This window comes from Orcinus orca, chromosome 3 (assembly GCF_937001465.1).
Source record: "Orcinus orca chromosome 3, mOrcOrc1.1, whole genome shotgun sequence".
Lineage (NCBI taxonomy): Eukaryota > Metazoa > Chordata > Mammalia > Artiodactyla > Delphinidae > Orcinus > Orcinus orca.
Window position 1 is genome coordinate 28,641,223 of NC_064561.1, and position 22,438 is coordinate 28,663,660.

Consider the following 22,438-nt stretch of genomic DNA (forward strand, 5'->3'; position numbering starts at 1 on the left):
TGGTCCCCGCACCAGCAATATTGGCATTCTATGGAGGCGTGTGAGAAATGCACATTCTCAGGCCCTCAGCCCAGCCCTACTGAACCAGAAACCCCAAGGCGGTGTGGTGGGGAGTGGTTTCGTGGGGTCCCGAGGAGATGGACAGCACTTTGTGTTTTAACAGTGGCTGCAGGGGACCTGTGCTGGAGCATGAGAACCACTGGTGTACAGAACCAGGGTCCTGTCACTGGGCTTTTTGGAATGAATCAATGACTTTTTGTCAGCTCCAGTCCTGAGCTGGACATGAAGTTAGGCTGGTGTCCCTGAAGCTCCTCCCGGAGCTGTGATTCCAGGTGCAGACCCTGGGGGTGAATCCTATCTCCACTTCCGCCAGATTGCACCCCCCTGATTCTCACTTGTTTCATCTATAAAAGAGAGACTCCCCATTTTGGGTAGTTGGGAGGGCTAATGAAGGTTTGACACATAGTAGGTGGTCAAAATGGAAGCTGTTGTTATAACAGTAACAAGTAATGAATACTCAGAAACTTCCAGAAGAAATTATACCGACAATAATGTTAACTAGCATTTATTGGTGCTTATTTATTCCATGCCAGGCACAGTGCTAAGCAGTGTGTCTTGTAAAAATTCAGTGAGGCACTACTGAACCCAGCTCACAGATAAGGAGAAGCAAAATAAGACAGTGGTTTATATATGTGGACTTGTGATGCATACGGCCTGGCTTCAAATACCCAAACCTGTTATTCTCTAGCTGGGTGACTTTGGGCAAATAACCTCTCTGTGCCTCAATTTCCTCACTTGCAAAATAGGAACTAATAATAATATTTCCCTTTTGGGGGCTGTTGGTATTAAATGAGTTATTGTATAATGTTCCTAGAATAACGACTGACACATGGTAAGTGCTATATAAGATATTATGAGAAACTGAGGCTCTAAGAGATCATTGGCCAAGGTCAACCACATAGTAAGTGAGGAACTGGGAATCAAGCCTTGGGCTGGGTGATTCCAGAGCCTGACCTGTCAACCACAGTATTTGAGTTGATTCAGCTGAAGGGCTGAGGGACCCATCCACCCAAAGACCCGGGGGCCAGGTAAGGAAGAGTTTTGCATCCTGGGAACCCCATGGTGTCCTCATGTAAGTCAGAGATCTGAGGGAGCACCTGGGATCTGCACCAACTTCTGTCACTTGCAGCCAGGGATCCCTGATGCAGCTTCACATCCTCCAGGTTCTTACTGAAGACAATCCTTCCAAGGGGAGGTAGCACACTATTCCCTGGAGTTTCTTCCTTCTGAGGTCAGGGACTTCTCAAGGGCCTTGTGAGTCTAGAAAGTCCCAGTTGTGATACTGTCCTCTAGTTCTTTGGGGGAAATTAGGTAAAGGGTACATGGGACCTGTCTGTGTTACTTCTTACAACTGCATGGGAATCTACAAGAAGAAAAAAGTCCCCATCGTGAGTCTCATTTACAGGGCTTCCTTTGCATATGCTTTCCATGCACCTGCATTTGGGGCTGAAATACAGAGAAGCTCAGATTATCCAAACCGCCCCTGCAGGGGAAACGGCCATGACTTTCTAGCAAAAAGTACCTGGGGATGCCCAGCCCCACTGATCCATGCATTATTAACAATGATCTTCATTTGCTTGAGACAATGCCGTCCTCCTGTCAACGAATTTGGCCCACTTCTATCAAATCCCATACCTGCCTGTTGCTCACAGAACTTCATGGTCAAGACAAGAGTGACATAATGGGCATTTAAGCATGATGGAGTTAGACACGGAGGAAAATGGTTTTGGAATAATGGCTGCCTGGGAGCAGAGAGCCCTCAACAGTTCTTAAAAAAATCACTCTGCTAATGAAGTCTAGTGCTTCCATTGGTTTTGCTTTTTCTCTCCTGAGCCAGTGACTCACACCTGAAGAGGTGCACGTGGATCACTCCCTGCAACCCCCCCCAACTCAGATCGCCTGGTGGAGGTCAGCGGCAAGGAGAGGAGGAGGGGCAGAGAGTGCCCGTCTTCAAGGAGCTGATCATCTTCTTGACACTCCGTCTCCCTCCTCCCCTACCATTATCAAGGGCTTCCTTCTCCACAGCGAAGAACGTAATTTATGCAAATTCAAAATAATGCAATGTAAAAATATTAGTAAAATCTCAATTTTTGTGACTTCCTGAAATGATGCCAGCCTCCCCGACCGCCATCAACAATTCATCTAAAATTCCTCCTAATTTCAAAACTCCTCGGGTGTGTGGATTGTAGACTGCATTCGCTCTATTACTAATTGACAGTACAGGCTGGTGCATAAGAATAGCCAATGTCTTTTGCGTTTGGGGGAATTTGAATTATATGTAATATTTGCAAAGATACTGTTTGAACAAAGTGCAGCTGTCTTATACCTCACCAGCCACTGCCCTTTCACATGTAGGGAAAAGAGTAAGACCAAAGGAAAATCAGGAAGACATGAAGAAATTCACTAGAGACTAGGGTAGTGGTTCTCAAAGCAGAGGACTGCAAGGTGAAAACTCTTTTTATAATACTATTTAGATACTATTTGCTTTTTTTGCTCTCATTCTCTCACCAGTGGAATTTTTCAGAGCTTATGCGGCATGTGATATCACAAAAGACTGAATGCAGACATGAGAATCCGGCAGTCTTCTACTGAACCAGACATTAAAGAGATTTGCAAAAAGGGAAAATAGTGCTACTTTTCTTAATAATGTTTTTGAAAATATAATTATTTCTCATAAAAATATGGTCTTTTTGTTAACATGTAATGGGTATATCATTGTTATTTTAAAATAAATTCATTTAAATGAAACATTCTGAGCTTTCATTTCTAAATGGTAAACATTAGTTAATATAACCCATATAAACCAAATCTCTTTGGAGTCCCAACATATTTTAAGATTGGAGAAGGATTCTGAGACCAGATAGTTTCAGAACTGCTGGCCTGGTGAGTCCAGAGACAGACAGGGTCCCCCTGCTCTTCCCAGCCATGCCCTGTGCACATCCAAAACCCTCCTCTAAGTTTCATCAGATTCCCACTGAGGGCCAGGAGGAGAGCGTCCATTTTCCCCATCTCTCCTGGTTCCGGGTTGTCTCTTCTACAGGTGGGTCAGTTTATGGACTATCTTCCTCTCCACAGGTGCTTTCCTGGAACTTCGTCATGTCAATTCAAATACAGAATTCAGCACCTTCCTAGATTTCCACAACTCTCCCTTCCCACTCATATCATGCCTGTGCTCATCAGCCAACTTCCTTAAGTGCTAAGGAGGTCGGGGAAGAGATGTCTATAAATGCAAAGCAATCAACTCCGACTGAATGTTGGACCAAGGTGGTGATTCATCCCAAAGCTTGCACCTTCTGCCTCCATTAGAGAGACTTCAATCTCCCATAATCTCCCGCATCTCACACCAACCTCCCTCGATATACATAAAAGAAAAACAGGGGTTTACTTAGCATCTGCAGCTTTAAGACCCATCTTCTCTCTCCACTCCCAGTGACACTGTTGCCCTGAGCCCTCGTCTGTCAATTCTGCAGCCTCCACTTTTCGACACGCCTTTGATTTCTTATATTCAAATGAAAACTCATCTTCTCTGAGGGTCAGTAGTTCTTTAAAGATCACCTAGTGCTTCTTCACTTTCTGATCTGGTGCTTGAACCCTCCCTATAACATTCCCCTTTAGCAACAACCTACGTCAACATCTCTTTTGACAAATAACTCACTGTACTGGGAGGTAGTTACTTCCATTTGGGGATGTATTTAGCAAATTACATCCGGAACAAGAATCTATCATCTGTAATAATAATAAGACTTAACATCTGTCGAGCACTGTAGGCCAGGATCCGGGCTAAACCCTTACATGTAAGGTCCATTTAACCCTAACAATATCCTTTAGGCTATTATTACTATCTCCACTTCATAGATGAGGCAACGAAGGCACAGAGATTTAACTTGCCGCAGGTCGGAAGTCAGTAAGTAGCAGTTAGCGAATAGCAGAGCTGGGATTCAAACCTGAACAGTACGGCTCCAGGCTCTACTCTCTAACCACTGTGCGTCCTGCCCGTTAATCTCTGCCCCGTATCAAAAGTGGAAAATTCCCAGCAGGGCAAGTTCAGTACTGAGAGCTTTTTAAGGGCCTCTATATACATTCCCATGGAGCCGAGGCTCTCGAACGGTTCCCTGGAGCCACACCTCTGAAGAGTCCACAGCTGTGGAGTGAGGCCCCACCATATGCATCCGAAAAAGCTCTGCGAAGATTCTGATGGCGAAAGTGCCAAGATGGACAGGCAGATGAGGTTGGCTAGAGTCTGCCTGATGCGGTGATCACCCAGCCCATGGCACCAACCAGGCAGGCTATGGCCACAGAAATCCCTGACCTGATGTCTCTACTAAAAAGCAGGATGGAAGAGAGGCTGGGCTGACTTGTCCCTTTCTCAGGGATCCCACACTTTTCTCAGTCAACCCTGCTTTTTTTCCCCAAGTGTTCCCAAATCCCTGGTTCACTAGTCCATTCTAGGATGTGTCCAGGAGCTGACAGCATGCTTATTTATACATAGCTTTAGAATTTTCTTTTGCAATCATTAATAAAAATTGAGCTATGTGACACTTTCTTGGTCTCTAACTAATTTTTCTGTGACTCTGTTGGCCATGCAAGTGGTAGTCTTGGAAACATCTCATATATATATATGTGTGTCTTTAAACACCGTTTTATATGCCCTCCGTTGGTTCTTTCCAACTCCGGGAACTGAAATTTTCTGAGCCCCAAGCCAGAACCTCATTGGTTTGGAGTAGCCTGAGCCCTCTGCGCACCTGTGAGCCTCTTAGCCACACTGGACCATCACGTCCAGTCTTTCACCTTGTGGGGCAGATGGGAAACCCAAGTAGAAATAGGTGTCGTTTGCCCCTCCATCAGATCACGTGCCCCAAGCAAACTCGGTTATTTTTACTGAGTCAGTTGTTTTTACTCTCTGTCTCAGAACACGTTTTCAAAGCCTTTTTCTTATTCTTAAATTTTGCGGGAGGTAAGTTTCAGCTTAGTGTAACCTTATTCTTCTGGTTCTAAACTACATGTTTCATTTGTGTTTGGAGAGGGAGCCTGCAGGGAGGAAAGCTCAGAAAAATGAAAGTTCGAATCTGGCTTTTCTATGACCCTGGGCAGTTTGTTCAATCTCCCTGAGACTCCGTTTCCTCAACTGGAAAATGAGCATAACATCTTTTGTTTTATAGGGTGCTTGTGATGACTCAGTGCAATACTGAATGTGAAGCGCTCAGCACTGTGTCGGGTGTATAAAAGATGCTCTGCAAATGTTCACTCTCCATTTGAGCAAACGTATCTCCTTCCTCTGATTATACAGATTCTTCTCTGTTTGAGCTCAGAGAACTTCCCAGCACCCCTCTTTTCTCATGCACAACTTCTCACTTCTCTTTCTTGTGAGCATCATTGAGGACCATCTTGCATCTCTCTCCCTTTCAATCTGTTTCTAGCTGTGTTCTGTCTTAAGAATTTCTGCCACAGAGAGACTGTCTTTGCTTTGAACTTTCTTGAATCTACTTGTTATAAACTCAGTTCTGGAGGAAAAGCAGAACCTGGTTGAACCATCCAAGGGCCAAAGGACCAGTTTCCACGATAGTCCCCTTCATGGGAGAACCACCAACATTGACAACAATAGGTCTGGCTGGAACGATTCTCTCAGTGTGAGGCAGGCAAATCCCTCGGCCCAGAAATCAGGCTTAATTGGAAATTAAATTGCATTTCCATGCCAACTGCAGGGTGCTTATATCCACAGCTAATTTATCAAGGTGATGCCTCATCTATGGGAATAGAGTGGCTGCATCAGCAAGGTTACAAGCTTGTGTCTGATGAGATGAACTTTCTTTAAAGCGCAACTTGAACCCTTCAAGCTCCTCATTTTGCGGTTTTTGCACTTACTGGCTGCCTCCTCTGTGCCAGGCACTCTGCCAGGGCCTGGAGATGTGGATGCTGGCGGGAAACGGCACTGCATTCTCCCTGCTCTGTGCCAGTGGCAGAAAGAGAATCCCATAAGCAAAAGATTCCCAAACCACAGCACTTTACTTAGTTATCCAGGGTTGAGTTGTTGAGGAAGGTAGAGAGCATTATGGATAACTTCATGGTTAAGAATCTGATCTCTATATTGAACACTGACACTAGTCGTTCACAACGAACAAGGGTGGCCAGACTCTTCACCAAGCCCTTTACACTCATGTATTCCATTCTCCAGGCAATGGTGGGAAATAAATACATGATGATTTTCATTATCCCCATTTCACTGATGAAGAAATTGAGACCTAGGAAGTACGTAACTTGCCTGAGGTCATTGTCACCCAACTAATAGGTGGTAGAGCTGGGATTTAAACTAAGGTCATTTCATAGCAGAGCCAATGCCTTTAAATGCCAGATTATACTGCTCCTTTATTTCCCCCGACTTTAATTCTAAAAATGTCCAACTATAGAAGAGTTGCAAAATTAGTATATAGGAGACGCATACCCTTCACCTTGGTTCACAAATTATTATCAATATTTTGCCATATTTGTACTCCTTCTGTGTGTGTGTGTGTGTGTGTGTGTGTGTGTGCATTTGGTTTTCTGAATCATTTGAGGCTAGGTTCAGGGACATAAAACACAAGTCTGGTTTGGAAACCACATGGGGACGAGTTTGGCTGGAGAATGTGTTTGCAGTTGGGGAGACACGAGCTGGAAGCAGGCTGAGACCATGAGATGCCAGCTATGACAGCCAGGTCTGGAAGTTTCGGGTGTGCTCTAACATGGTGAGGACAGGCAGTGACACAGTGCAGTGAAAGCATAAATTTTATTGAAGGTATTAAAAAATTAAAGATGTGTATTCAGGGAATGGTATTTTTATGGTCTGATTAAATATACATGCTTATTGAAGGTAAGGCAGACAATACAGTTCCTCTATCAAGAAGAACTTTAAAATATAACCATTGATCTTAACTAAAACCCAGGATATTTCACTTTATTTCTTTTCTGTTTTACTTTTTCTACCCACCTATCTATTCACAGATTGGAACCTCATTGTACTTATAGTTTTGTATCCTGATTTTTCACCTAATATTACGTCAGTAGCATTTCTGCTTGCTATTAAGTAGTCCTCAAAATAATTTTTCAAAGGTTTAATATTATTGCATCAGATGGATGAACCAAAATTCAGTTAACCCACTATTTTTTGACTGAAGTTGAGATTGTCTTCAATTTTTCACTATTATAATGTAGTACCATGGTGAACCCTGCTGAATAGAAGTCTTGGTGTACATCTCTGATGATCTGCTTAGAACAGACTTCTAGAAGTAGGGCTCTCTGGTCAAAGGGTTGTATGGACTATCTCTTTGTTTTGCCCTGGTGTGGAAGAGACAAGAGGGGAGAAGTGGAAAGAAATGCAGTCTGCCGGCTGCAGCAAAGCAGTGAGACGTGATGAGAGTTTGGACTTTGGGGACAGCACTGAGAATGGAAAGAGTGACAGACAAGAGAAACACCAGGGAGAAATAATCAATAGAACTCAGCGAGCAAAGATAACAGAAGGTGCAAACTGGGAACACATACAGAGAAACAGTGAAGTCAGGAGAGAGAGGTCTGCTTTGCTTTTACGAGGGTTGAGTAGAGGGCACAGGAAGACATTCAAATCGAAGGACTTATGATCCATCCTCCCTCCCTCCCTTTCTTCCTTTCTCCATTCATCCCTCCATTGAGTCAGGATCATCGACACTTTGCTAAGGGGGTAAGTGTGGTTGGAAAGATGGACTTGGGAAGGCAGAATACAGAACCGGGGCCTTTAATGGGCACGCAGTGCAGAGACTTTCAGGAAGGGAAAGTGGATTCAGAGGCCCAGGTTCAAGGGCCAGCTTTGCCACCCACCAGGTGGTCTCCTCCTGGGCTTCTCGTCTGCCTGGTGGACCTCTCAGCTTCCCCTGAGGACTTACTATGTGCTGGGCCCTGTGCCAGGTGCTGGGGAAGCGGCAACGGCCAGGACAGTCCCTGCCCTTGTGAAGCTGGACTCTCCGGGCACAAGCCAGACCAGAAACAAATGAGTAAATGTGTGATGTAATTGCAGGAGGGTTATGTGGGAAAATGAGGCAGCGTTAGGTGGGAGGAAATGCCACTGTGCACAGCGGGGGCGACTGTAGACAGGAGGGGATCTGAATGAAGTGCGGGAGAGAGCCAGAGGAGAGCTGGCAGAGGGTGTCCAGACGGAGAGACAGTAACCGTCAGGACCCAGAGGCTGGAGGAGCTGGGGTTCCAGCAAAAACAACATGGCCTGCTGGCTGGGGTGCACTCCTGGAGGAGAATGCCACCAGAGCAGGAGGCCAGAAATGCAGGGACAGATCACGCAAAGGCTGCAGACCAGAGACGAAAGTCTACATTTGACTCTGAATGTGGCAAGAAACCACTGGAGACAGAGTTGTGAGCAAGGGGATTATGTCTTTTAAAAATATGGGAGTGGATGAATAGCAACGGTTGAATGGATTAAAAAAAAATGATGGTATATCCCTACTCTGGGGCATTATTCAGCCTTAGAAAGGAATGAAATTCTGACACGTGCTACAACATGGATAAACCTTGAAAACATTATGCTAAGTGAAGTAAGTCAGACACAAAAGAGCAAATACGGTGTGGATCCTACTTACAGGAGGTACCTAGAATAGTCACGTTCATAGAGACAGAAAGTAGAATGCTGGACAGGGACTGGGAGCGTGAGGGTGGAGGGAATGGGGGATTCTTGTTTAATGGGGACAGAGTTTCAGTTTGGGAAGAAGAAAAGTTCTGTAGGTGGACGGTGGTGATGAGGGTTGCACAACAAGGTGAAATGTAATCAATGCCGCTGAATCGTACACCTCAAAATGGTTAAAATGGTAAGCTTTATGCTATGTATATTTATGACAATAGAAAGATATGCGAAAGGATGCTGTGCAAAGAATTGTCTCGGGTGCATTACTTTCCTAGGGCTGCCTTAACAAAATACACAGACTGGGCAACTTAAACAGCAGAAATTTATTTTTTTCGTGGTTCTGGAGGCTGGAAGTCCAAGGTCAAGGTGCTGGCTTCTGGTGAGGCCTCTCTCCTCTGCTTGTAGACGGCCACTCTGTCCTTCTTGCTGTGTCCTCACATGGCCTTTTCTCTCTGTGTGCGTCTCTCTCTCTTCTTATAAGGACATCGGTCCTATTGGATCGGGCCTCCACCCTTAAGACCTTATTGAACCTTAATTTCCTTTTAAAAATCTTACCTCCAAATACAGTTACGTCGAAGTTAGCACTTCAACTTATGAATCTGGGGGGACACAATTCAGTCCATCCCAGGGGTGATGCTGCTGAGGGATTTGACACAGAGTGTTCCTTTGGTACCGTATGGGATCTTCAGAGTCACAGCTCTGGCTTTGTGACCTTGGGCAAGTTATTCAACCTCTCCCAGCTCCAGGATGGGAATAACGAAAGTAGGTAACTCACAGGGCCAGGGCTGGATGGACTGCAGTCCAATATGCCTGGTGTCTTAGGCGTATCCCAGGCTCCAAGGCACAGCGGGTTCCCAGCTGATGTTTACAGAGAGCGAGCTGCGAGCCTGGGCTTGGCTCTGCTTGTCAAGCACAGACGGTTTGAAAAATGACACCCAAACTGGCTCAGGGTTAATCAAAAGATTACAGAAAGAAAATTGGGGTGGGCTAACCCCAGCCTCTCAGACACAAGCCTCAGAATCACATCTCCCTCCCTGATTCCTGCCCGATTACCTGCCTCTGCTTCTAAACCTGCTCATGCCAGCAAAAAGTGAAAATTGGCTGGACTGGAATTACAATAGCAATGCTTGCTGGGTGGTATTTCATTTCTTTCCCCTCTGTGCAGTCTCAGCTGTCAGGCTAGTTCTCCCATATTTTTTTGTGGTTTGACTGGAGAAGGGGTGTATGTGGATGATGGTCTGGGATGTAATCTTGGGGGCACAGGTCTCAGCAGAATCTTCCAAGCTGTGCTGCTTCCGTCAGAATAGAGGCCTTGAAACCTTGATTGCTCAAATAAGAGCATGTGTCGCCTCTTGGTCAAGCTGCGGAAGAACCCGTTTTGTCTTTATTACTTTCCTATGCCGGATCTGAGTTTTAGAAATGAAGGGAGCGTCATATAGGAAGTAGAACTGGAACTTGGAGACAGACAGCCTGACTTCCAATCCTGGCTCTGTCCCGAGCTGGCTGTGTGACCCAGAGCCAGGCCCTTCCCGTCCTGAAGCTCAGAACTTCTTATCTATAAATTGGGTTAACGAGAGCTCTCCACCTTCTAGGGTTCTTGTGTGTATTAAATAAAATTGTGTGTGCGGTGCTTAGAGCAAGGTCGGGCACAGAGCAGGTGCCATGCGTAGTGTTGCAATGATCGCTATAGAGTCTTAAAATTCCAAAACTGGGAGGGACGCTTGAAGCCAGAAACTCCCTCATTTTAGGGATGAAGAAACGGAGGCCCAGAGAAGGGGAGGATCTGGAATCGAAGGCCCAGCTCCCAATCTGCTGCTCTTTGTGGTTCTAAGACCACAAGAATGAACACAATGGCTTCAAGAAGAGAGGACCATGGTTGGCTTTAAGTTCATGGTCCTCCTGCCGTCATCCCAACAGGAGGAAGGCTTCCTTCCGCCTCCAGACTCAGGAGTACAGGGATTGGAATCACTGGCAGTGGTAAACGTTCTCCCTCATGTCTCTTCCTGGGGTCCTGGCTTCCACTGCCTCCAGATGGCCTGGGGTGCCTGTACAAGTTTCTCATCTCTGCTTCTTCTGCACAACTCCCTGCCCTCCTGTGGGGCTCTCAGAGCCTGGGTCCTCCCTCCTGCCCTTCCAGTTGGGGAGCAGATGGACACTGAGGGGGAAGCCGACCTCCCCTCTGTGCATCTGGCCAGCTGTAGTGGACGGGCAGCGAGGGCCATCCCACAGAACACCGGAGAACTGGGGTGGAAGAATGGCCAGGCCCCTGGTCTTGCTTGCACTGATCCCTTATCTCATCAAGGTCACTGTGGCTGGTGGCTTCTGTCAAACTCCTGCACAGAAACTCAGAACAGGGAGATGGGGCGTGGAGGCCTCTGAATCAGCCTGACAAAGCCCAGGCCTCAAAAAGGGACTCCAGTCTCACAGCCTGATGTTGCTGGGCAGGAAAAGTGATTCGTCATCATTTATTCAACATGCATCTCGTGCTCAAGGCATCACCAATAAGCCCCATGCAGTGAGCGCTCATGTTCTCACAGGGGCGAAGGGATGGCCAATGAAAACGAAAACCACTAAATTTCGGCTGTTGACAAGTTCCCGATTACGGAAGATGTAATTGAGAGTGACTGGGCGTGGAGGGGGCAACGTTGGAGGAGCTGTACGTCTAGAGAAGAGCCGGAAGAAGACTTGACTCATAGTCTTGTTTCGTTCGGCTCCGCCTCCTTTCTGTTGGCTATGAGTCCGAGGTTTAATTGCATGAAAAGAAGAGAAGGTGGGAAGCTGACTTTTCCTGGGCTGCCGTTATGTGCTGGGTGCTGGGTATGCCACGTGCACCATCTCCTCGTAGCCCCATAAGGAGGGAATTACTGGCCCCATTTCCCAGGGGAGGACACAGACTCAAGGTGGGACATGGCTTGTCCCTGGCTATCCTGCCAGAAAGTGGCAGGATTTGAACCCAGGACTGTCTGGCTCCAGAGCTGTGCCCTTGCTTGCCCTGCATCTTCCTGCCATCCGTGGCTGCCTCACATGACCACGTCCGCTCTCATGAATCAACAGCTGTCTGGGACTTGGGACTTGTGGTCCGATGAGAAAGGTGGTCTGGGGAAGATTCTGTGGCCTGGAAGATTCTGGAATCCTAAGAAGAATGGGGAAGGTGAGGGTCATACTGGCAGGGCCAGGGACCTCTGGGCCTCCAAAGGCTGATTAAGACCTGATTTGATCCACTCCACCCTGTGTCTTTGTACTTCAGCCCTCCCGCCTGCCAGAGGGGCCCATTTCCAGCTACTTTTAATTTGGAACAAACCAGCCGGTCCCCCGTGGTCCTAGAGTTAATAGGATGTCTGTGCAGCAGGGCTAGGATAAGCAGCTGAACAAATTATTCCTGTCTGGTATTGGTGTCATTTGGAAGAAAGGACCAGTGGTCCCAGAGAGGGACAGCCTTGGCAGGTGACGGAGGTCCCACCTTCCTCTCTCTCCTCTGCTATGGGACTACAGGGACCCCAGAGAGCTCCTGGTCAGCAAAATGAATCAGGGGGTGATGGGTCTGCTACAGAGAGACAAGGACAAGAGACCTGTAGGCTGGGATGAGGGCTACTGGACGTGGGAGAGCCAAAGCAAGCACACTGCCCACCCTGGCAGGTTCTGGCTTGGGACTGGAGAGGCAGGAATGGACCAGAATATTGGAACTTTCTGCCTATGACAAGGCACAAGCACTCAGAGGTTCCCAGTTGCAACCAGGGATGGGGCTGAGCTAACATGAGCCCGGTGCTCGCCTGAGTGGCCAGGAGAGCAAGCCAGCTGGGACCCGGGTTGGTGGGGACTCTAACCTCCCCAGCGAAGGGAAGTGCACACAAGCTGAGCTTCTCAGGAGGCAGGAGGTGCCCTCCTTCTGGCAGAGGGCACTGTCACATCTCACAGGTTCCAAGATCCCCAGAGTCAAGGTCATTGCTTTTTTTAGACAATTCTAGTAATTCCAGACTGCCTGGTGCCCTGAAACTTGTGTATTTCTCCACTGGCAAGACAACTTCTCACACTTGCCCTGTAAGGATGCAGAGCAGTGAGGGAGGGTCCCACATGGGCGAGGAGCTTGAGACAGCAGGTGTCTGGGCCCCAGCGCACCTGTCCCAGAGGTGACAGTGCTGCCAGGAGAGCACGCATGGGTCTGTCTTGCTGACCTTGGCCTGTGGGGTGTTCCCTTTCCCCATCAAGCTTATTCCTTAACCCAGGTCATGCCACATAACGGAATTTGTCCCAACCCCTTGCAAGATAGGTGGCTGCCCTGAAGCACCCCAGCAGGTACAACCATTTCTGACAAACCCACCTACAAAATTAGTGGGGAGCTGGTGGCACTCTGCCGGTGACAAGGTGGGGAGCAAAGCCCGCAGGGGCATCCTCTCCAGCCCCGTGGAGAGGCAAGCACCTGGTCTTGACCTCAGTAGAACTCAGGTTCTTCTCCAGCCCTGCCACTCATTGCCAGCTGGGCGACCTGGCTAAGCTGAAGGTCCGTTTCCTTAAAACAGTTAAAATGGAGATTGCAGTGCCTACTTCCAGGGTCAGGATGGGGCAAGGCAAGAGAGGTGCCTAGGGCATGCCGTTTAAGGAGCTCAGCTCCCTGCAAGTGCGGGGTCCCCTCTCGACGCTTGCTGCCAGCCTGTGACTTGTATTATCCTTGTTAAATTAGAAAACAGCCTTGCGTGGTTGATATTGTTATTATCGCCAATTATCAAGGAAGAACCTTGGTTTTGGGAGGTTGTGCAACTCACCCGAGCTCACACAGCTGGTGGACCACAGGGCTGGGACTCCAGCCCAGTCTGCCTGAGGGCAGAGCCCTCCCCACGTTCAAGGTCATTTTCTTGAGGCTCCTGAACAGCAGTCGGGGGGAGGCAAGAGGAACGGCTTGTCTCCGTTGGGTCTGAAGCTGAGGTCTTGCCTAGCACACAGAGAACCGACCTGGGCCGGGAGGGAGGGAGAGCTGGGGCTCCAGCGCAAGGTTCTTGAGACAAATCTTACACGGTCAGCACCGCCCCCCTGCCGACCCCGCCTTCCGACCCCGCAGCTACGCGGGTGGCCAGGACAACTAGAAGCTCTCCTGGATTGGATTTCTCCCTCCTGCTTTGCGTTGGCTTTGCCATCTGTGCCTGGGGTAATGGATGGGTCCCCAAAATGCAAAAGGAAATGGGCTTAAACCTCACCAGCCAGAGTGGAGCCTGCACAACTTCTGGCTCCCGCCGCCAGCCCCGGGGTCTCTGCCAGGGCTGGGGAGCTAGCTGCGCAGGAAGAGGCACGTTCCTCAGAGCCCGGTGTAACTGGGCATCCAAGGCAGGAGCTGAGCATCTGGTAAGCTCTTCGTTAGAGCAGGGGAGGGCCTGGCTCTGGGAGTCACACTCCTAACTCCTAATCAGGGAATCAGGTGTGGGAAGTGGCTCGTGTGTCAGTCTCTGCACTGGGTGGAGCCGTAGGAAAGCAAGTTCAGCGGAGGGGAAACAGCAAAAGTGCTAGAGACGAGAAGCTGCTCTCAGAGTCTGCGTCAGGGGCTCAAGGAACAAGCAGTGAGTGAGAAGTCTCTGCCTTAAGATGCTCACAGCCCCGAGAGTACCAGCTAATCACTGTAGCAGCCCCATGGAGCATTGCCTCAGGACTTATTATGCGGATATCTTTTTTTTTTTTTAATTTTTATTGGAGTATAGTTGACTTACAATGTTGTGTGACTTTCCGCTGTACAACAAAGTGAATCAGTTGTACAAATACATATATCCACTCTATTTTAGATGCCTTTCCCATATGGGCCATCACAGAGTATGGAGTAGAGTTCCCTGTGCTACACTGTAGGTCCTCATTAGCACAGGAAGCTTTACATGCACAATCTCATGAAGTCCCGTAAGGAGGCCATTTACGATTCCATTTTATAGATTAGGTACCTGAGGCCAGAGAGAGGTAAGGGACCTGGCGCGAGGCTCCCCAGCCAGTATGCAGAGAACCCAAGATGTCCTAGTCTGGCAACCAGTTGCCTTTGCCACTGCATAATTTGTTTGCAAACTTTTTTTAAGCTTTCTTTTTTTTTGTTTTTTAACCTTTTAAAAACTCGTTTGTTAAATTTCAGAGAAGTCCAGTATGTGAAACAAATCAAAGTAGAGCTGAAGGGGCAGGAGTGAGGGTGCTAGGACACTCCCCCATCCCCAAAACACACACAACCTCCCCTCTTCTGACAATTTAAATGCCCTTCCCACGACCCTAAGAAGCTCAGGCACGGTTCTGAATGATTTGTCTGGCTGGAGGCTCACCCTCTGACCATAGACTGAGCACCTCTGGGACAGGTGTGTGCACGGTGCTTCCTAGAAGCTCAGGCTACTACAAGCATCATCTCAGGGTGTCACGTAGCGCTGCTTCATTCATTTAATGCTATTGGTGGAGTACTCACTCTGGGCTGGGCACTGGAGGCGTAGCTCCGGCTACAGTGGTGAGTAAAATGCGCGTGGGCCCTGCCCTCACAGAGCTTAAGTCAAGTGGGGAAGACGGCCTTAAGCAAACATGTTCCTAAAAGAGACACGGATCCCATATTGTGATCAGAGCTATGAAGGAAAAGGTCAAAGTCGAGGGGGAGGACCTGATCTCTGAAAAGGACCTCCATGAGAAATCTGGGCCACTGGCAGCTGAGAGCAGTGGAACGGGGGATTGCTGGCATCAGGGAGAGGTGGCCAGGACAGGAGCAGGCAGGACACAGAGGGCGTGGTCATGGGCCCTCCCTGTTCCCCAGTTATTCCCAAGGCAGGTTAAGAAAGAACACATTGCCCCCAGGACCAGCAGGAGGTACCTGGTCCTATAGAATCTTTACATTCCTCAATCCTGAAAGGAGCAAAGAGAAATACTTCTTCTAAAGGTTGGATTATTGCAAATCTAGGACTCAGTGTGATGAATAATGAATAAGTGAAATCACAACGGAAACCAGAAATCGTTAGGCAAATGTCACGTGTCCACGTAGGGTGTAATCTAAATTCACCTAGGGCCGGTCTATACATTAGAAAGACTGTTCTCCACTCTCCTGCTCAAGGCTTGACTCTGCTCTCTTGGTCATTTATTTTAAAAATATTTACTGAACACCTGGGTTGGGCAGCACACTGGCTTCCCAGCCTGTGCCTGGCACAGAGCCAGGGCTGTGTAAACTCTCGGTGCTCTCTGTGGAGCCAGGAGGCAGGACCGTGCCCTGATGCCTGCCGTGGCTCGCCTCTCACACGAGTCTGAGAAAACTCAGTGGTGAAGCAGGTCAGAAGGAGTCCAGGCGGCCACTCGGTCCCCGCTACCGGTCCCCGTGGAGCCCTTTCTGTGTCACACGGATCTTAGTCTTCCGGGATTCTGAGCAGAGAGGGGGGGCCGTCCTGACCCACTGGCTGGTTTCTCTGCAAAGGCTGACGCTCCAGTGCTGCTCCCTCTGGAGCACCAAGCTCCTTCCACCGCCCAGCCCTGGCCCTTCTGCTCGGCTCCGTTTAGTTGCCACTTTTGGAGGAGCTTCTTCACCTGCTCAGGCTCCTTTTCTCTGTGCCCTTTGGCCCCCACGCCTCCCTCCTTCTCAGCACTCAGAGTGATGTCCCCATGGGGTCTGTGTCTTTGGTCTGTGCTCCCACCGGAATGCACGTTTCTTGACGGAGGGCTCGAGTCCTATTCATCCATATGTCCAGCGTCTAATGAGTGTGGCGCAGAGCAGGTGCTCAGTAAATAAATGTCAAGGGGATGGTTGTGGGCAAATGTGCAGGCGAAAATATCCTCCTCCTCATTTATTCAAATAGCCATCCACCCTTTCTCTGAACCTCTCTGTCTCTCTCTTACACACACACACACCCTTTTGCATACACTCTCTCCCTGACTGACCTCACCTACTCACACTCACCCACTCTTGAGGCATTATGTCCTTCTGTGATCTCTCTTCCCCTCTGATGCTGCCTGGAGTGTACAGACCTGCCTGCAGTCGGCTACATTACAGAGATTTTGACCCTGGGCAGGCAGAGGGGATGGCCTGGGTCACCCTCTCCAGACCCGTGCCCATCTCAGTCCCTGACCTCTTCTTCGTGTGGGGTCACTGCAACACACTCCGTAAAGGGATCCTGTGTCTCAGCTTCCCTGGATCCTTGAAACGGGGCTGGGAGGTAGATAGGTTTGCTTCATTTTACAGATGAGGAAACAGAGGCTCAGCGAGGCTGTGACTTGCACAGGGAGCGAAGCTGGAGTTGAGACCTAGGTTTCCTAAGTTCAGGCCAAAGTTTTTTCCATTGCATTTCTGGGAAGCAGAGACTGGGATAGGATGCTGTCCCTCACCCATCACCCCCTGAGATCTCGGGATCCTTGATGAGAGGATTGAATGGGGGAACCCTGCACCATCCCCTAAGCCCTCTGCTCTCTCCGCCTCACCTCAGTCTGTCCCACTTGGAGCCCCTAATAATTCTGCCTGGCAGCCCGACCCTTAGCATTGGGCCTTCAACCCACCTGAGCTTCCTGGAGGGGCAGCGCCCTATTTCAGAAGTGCAATGGGGACAGAACAGGAGCTATGAAAGGGCCAGAGAAAGGAGATGAGCCAAATCTCACCATTCCTTCTCCCATACCCACCTTACGATTTCACCATGCTGGACTTGCCGGGCAGCCGGGGACCTGAACCAGGTCATTAGAGATGGCCATACACAGTCCTTATCTTCTCTCATTGTCATTTAAAATAATCCCCAATCAAGAGTATGTGGGCCTCCCTCCTTCCCCAAATACCCTGCCTGCCTCTTCCAGTGCATCTCCCCCAAAGACTCTTTCCTCCTGAACGAAGGGCATGAATATTTAAAGACACTTTTTCAGCCAGTGCAGCCACATCACGCCGCTGCTCCCTCTTTAAATTTTATCTCCAGAAAGTTTGCCAGAGTGTCTCTGAGTCCCTCACACTCCTTGGTACAGAGTGTAACATGGGGCCCCAGAGGCAGGGACGTCCCTGAGAAGTTAGCCTCCCCTCTGCATCCTGGGGCTGAAATGCACACATGCAGTCCTAGTTCCGGTCCACAACCATCCCTTCTGGGCTACCCAGGCAGTCAGACCTGAAAACTCCCTGCCACGCCTGCTCCTGGGGAATGGGCATAGGTAGGAGATGCAGAGAGACAGGGGTCCAAAAAAAGCAAAGAAACGATGAACAAAGACCCAGAAACGCAAGACCCTGGAACCCCGTGAGAGGAAGCTCTTGGCTCCTGACATCAGACCCAGAGATGATATAGATCCTGTATTCACCAGTGCACGGTGGCTTCCAGCCCCGAGCCACCTCCTGCTGGCGCCCCCTCCAGCCTCTCTGTTCTGCAGAATTACTCACAGCCCACTGCATCAAATCTCTCTTTTATCACAAGGCACAACACTCTGTGGATAACTTCTTGAAACTCTAGTCATGCTAAGCTGCTTCTAGTGCTCTGGGAAGGGTTCTGTCCCTCTGCCCGCCTGTAACCAATCAGCCACACACCGCCAAACCCATTTCCAAAGTTCAAGGCAATTACAGCCGGCTGAACTCCCTGGCCTGGTGCCCGCCTGCTTGCAGCCAGGACCCAGGTTGTCAGCAACCCTGAAATCCAGCCCCCGATTTCTCCCCAGCTTCCTCTGAGACCCAGGCGCATGGGAATGGCCACACTTAACCACACCGAGGCACTCTGACCAGCCAGACCGCACCAATACAGAAAACGAGGGTCAAGGCCAGGCTCCCTACCTTTGCTGAGGGTCCCAGTGATGAGCTTAAAGATGGTCCGAGCAAATTTCACGAACCCAAGCTTGCATCTTTTGGAGCAGCCGCTCATGGTGGCAGAGGGAAGGCAGGCTCTGTTGTCGGCACCCAGAAGGAAAGGCACCCACCTTGCGTGCCCCTGGAACTTGGAGCCTGCCTGGGCGAACCCTGAGAGAAGGACGCACCCCAGAAGCTACGGGAACAGCACAGCTGCCTCTGCAGTGAGTCCGGCTTCTGCATCCAGAGAGCCTGCAGGGCACGATATCTGCTCCCTTCCTTCCTCCCTCCCTCCACTCCCTCCCGCCGTCCACCCAAGTCCTCGCCACAGGAGGATCTCAGGATGTCAGGGCTGGGGCAGCACTGCCAGGGCACAGGGCGCTCTGAGGGGACGGAGGAGGAGGGTGAAGCTGAGCAGCGTGGGGAGGGAGAAGCTGGAGCTTTCCCAGGCTTTGCTGACTGTCTTTCTTACATGGCAGTGGTAATGTAGCAATTAATACTCGAGTCAGAAGGGAGGGGACTGCTACGCAAAAACACTCCACTCCACAGCCTCCCGGTTCACTCTCCCGCTCTTTCCTTCCTGGTTAATCTAATAGATCAATTTTCTGTGCCGTGCCTTGATCGGGATCTGGGAGGACTTCCCTCCAGAGTAGGAGACCACTGCTTTGTGCTCAGTGGAAAGTTTGCAGGTAGCTTCTGAGCGGCCTGGTTTGCATCACGGAGAAGTTGGGCTGAGTGGGGAGCCCTGGGGGAGCTGGCTTGTGCAGCTCTCTGGCACCAGCAGCAGAGGCTGTCTGCCTCCGTTTATTTGGAAAGTCAATGACTCTGCTGCTTCCCGGCTCCAGGTGCCCCGCCCTCCACCCCAACACACACCCACTCAAAGTCAGGGGTTCAACTCCAGCTCCCACCCCTACAGAGCAGCTAAGAGTCTGTGCTCTCTCATCAGGATAGCAGAGGAGTGCAATTAGGGCTTTTCTTGATGAAGAAAGTACTCCTCGGAGATGCCATAAAGGAATGACCGAAATTCAAACAATCTGACTACAGTACAATACTCTTAGAAGTAAAACTGCATGGTAGTATGCAAATATGAACCCCAACTATTGCTTAATAAAAAGTCTGGCTGCTGTTCAGTAGCATAGACCATGTGGGTTGCCTGGAACATCAGGGGGACATCTCATCCCACCCTCTAAACAGGGCCGTGAACCTCCCCCATGACATCCCCACTTTACTTTCCCTGGTGATTTAAAGGGTCCCCATGGGCCATCACCATGGGTACCACCCACCAATGCACCGTGGTTCCATTTGAACAGCAGATATGAAATCCACCTGGCATTGAACTAAGCCATGCCCTGGGAATGTCTTTCTCTTTCTCTCCATCGGCTTGTCTATTATCTGTTTCTCTGGGATGTTTGAGAGCACTAGATTGCTTAAGAGCCAGAGAAGGGACACCACCTGTTGATAAAATGCCACATATGCCAGAACTCATGCTTCGTGTCTAGTTTCTTCCCCACCTTCTGCGAGTCATGTGGAAATGAATCTTGAAATGAACCTCAGCCCTCAGGTCACCAACAAATTTCAATTCCACGAACAGACCCCGGAGACAGCCCACTAGCACAGAGCCTTTCTCCAAGCCCTAAAGTGGCCTGCGCTCCCTGACTCACCGGCATGGTATGAGTCACCACACATACAACAGAAAGGAGCCCCGCAGGAAAATACCCCATTGCGTTTGATGTCTTAAGGTTTGAAACCGCCATGTTATTCACTCTTTGTCTTAAGGTATTGAAGGTCCCAGTTAAAATGCATGGGGTATCTGGGAATATTAATGGCTCTTGTTCTTTTGTACACTTGCTCATATATCCAGTACTTACTGAGCTCACAGTCTGTAGAAAAGGGCTGAGCAGCCTGGGTGCAGGAAGCACTGAGGGCCCCGGATGTAGAAAATGCTGAGCCGGGCACACTAGATAGACACGGTCGGTGCCCTCCTGGACCTAACGGTGGAGTGGACTCATCATCAGATGTGAAGCCCTTGTCAAGAATCGTTTATCCAATGAACTTTGCTCACTTTGCAGAATCTTAGTGGGATGGAGACGCAGGGCAGGTAGAGGTGGAGAGGAAAGAGGAAAGAACTGGGGTGTGAAACATCACTGGGTAGGCAAGCAGCCGGCCAAGGGCAGCACTACCTGGGCACCAGGGAGGAGGAGAAAGATTAGAGAAAGATTAAAAGAGCATGTGGTACCCACCTGACCGTTTTGCCAGGAAGAGTACCGCCCTCTGAATGGAGAATTCACTTCGTAGGACATGGAACTCTCAGCTACACCCAGTTGCTTCTCTCTTCCATCCCACACAAGGGAAGGACACTGAAAATTGAGAAGCCAAAAAAACAAAGGCTGTGACTTTAGTGACGTTAGCTGACCCTGAACTTGGTCTTTCGGCTGGAAACCTGGCCAGGAACATTGCTGGTGGAGGTACTTCTGGAAGGCTGTTAGCAGCGTCTGTTTGGGAATGATGAGAGATGTCCGGAGGGGATTCGTATTTGGACTCCAGCTCAGGAATCTGGAATCCCAACATTTGAACACACAGGGGTAACGAAACAACGGCACCTACTGTTGGAAGGATCAGGCCAATCTTATAAACAAGTATCTCATAACTCCTCCAAGCAAGACAGATAGATAATGGTTAAGACCATGGATCTTTGCACCTGGTATTTAATCACTCGTTCATTCTACACCCATATATGTTGAAAACACTGTTACCATGACCTCTGCTCCAGCCATTGAATATACAGTGATGGACAAAACAGAAAAAGTCCTGTGCTTGTCAGGGTCACGTTCACATGGTGGAAGGACAGACGCAGTCAACCAATATGTGCATATATCGATTGTGCTTTGAAGAAAAAGAAAGGTAAGTGGATAAGAGTGACAGGAGCTCCTATTTTATACGGTCATCGAGGAAGTCTTCTCTCTATTAAAATGACACTTAAGCAGAGATTCCAAACCAGCCATACAGCTCCCTGAGGTAATGACTGTTAGGGCTGAGGAACAGCAAGTACAAAAGCCAACAACAGACCTGAGATCCTAAGGTCTGCAATTTAGCAATTGTTGGAGCAAGCCAGAGAGCCTCAGTTTTTTCATCTGTAAAATGGGAAGAACAATTCTTCCCTCCTAAAGTTTGGGGGAGATTTAAATGAAACCGATGTGATTAATTTAGCTTCTGGCATAGTAAACCACTTTGTCAGGGGCAAAGGTCATTCCTGCTGCTCCTACTACTGCCACTGTTGTTAGTGCCACCACTCCTGCCCCGTCCCCTAAAAGAATTCATGCTGTGTAGGTGAAGCTTCATGGTCACTGGAAATCGTGGAGCCAGGCTCCAAGGTTTAATCTCCCCTAGTAGTAACCCAAACACTAAGCATTTCAGATCCTCCTCTGAACACAGCAAGGCAATAAGTATCTGAACCCTCAATCTTAAATAAATGACTCAGGCCCAGAGAGGGTCGACAGCATCCAAAATATCACACAGCAAACCCCCCAGGAATGTGAGCAAGGTGTTTAGTGTGCCAAGAAAATTCCCAGCGAAGGAAGGCAGGTTGTGCCTATATTACATTCATGATAGGAGAGTATAGGAGAGGATCCTTCTCTGCTCAAGAAACACGGTATTCTGAAAACCAAGAACAGAAGAGGCCACATGTTATTCAGGTGGCTCCAGGGAAATTAAACCATCAGCAGGCTTATAATTAGTCAGCCTCCTTGTACCAGTGTGCGTTAGCCAAAGGAACTTGGGAAGACAGTTATCTCTCCACTTGAAACTGTTTATGGGAATCTTCACAAACTAGTTCCAGGGGGAAGGAGGAGAGGCAGATGGGGGCTCCAGATGGCGTCTGGGCCCAGGAAAGTGCACTGACCTCTCCGAGTGCAAGGTTAAGACAGGACAAACATGCTATTCCTTAGAGGGTGGAGAGGCTGTCCTCACAATGATAACGATGACAGCAGGATTCATTGAACGCCTTCTACATGCAGGTGACTGCT

The 22,438-nt window shown here is 49.1% G+C and overlaps 1 long non-coding RNA gene across 3 annotated transcripts in view; it reads right to left on the reverse strand.

Moving 5' to 3' along the window:
• Positions 1 to 22,438, reverse strand: part of LOC117202214 (uncharacterized) — a 49,078-nt gene that overhangs the window by 17,951 nt on the left and 8,689 nt on the right. For 2 of the 3 annotated variants that reach the window (XR_007476304.1, XR_007476302.1), the window contains 2 exons: positions 20,657 to 20,773; positions 7,725 to 10,056 (listed from right to left, as the gene is read on the reverse strand). This is a non-coding gene — a long non-coding RNA (uncharacterized LOC117202214). Of the gene's footprint in view, positions 1 to 7,724; positions 10,057 to 20,656; positions 20,774 to 22,438 lie in introns of those variants that run through there. The other variant, XR_007476303.1, reaches the window with a different exon arrangement.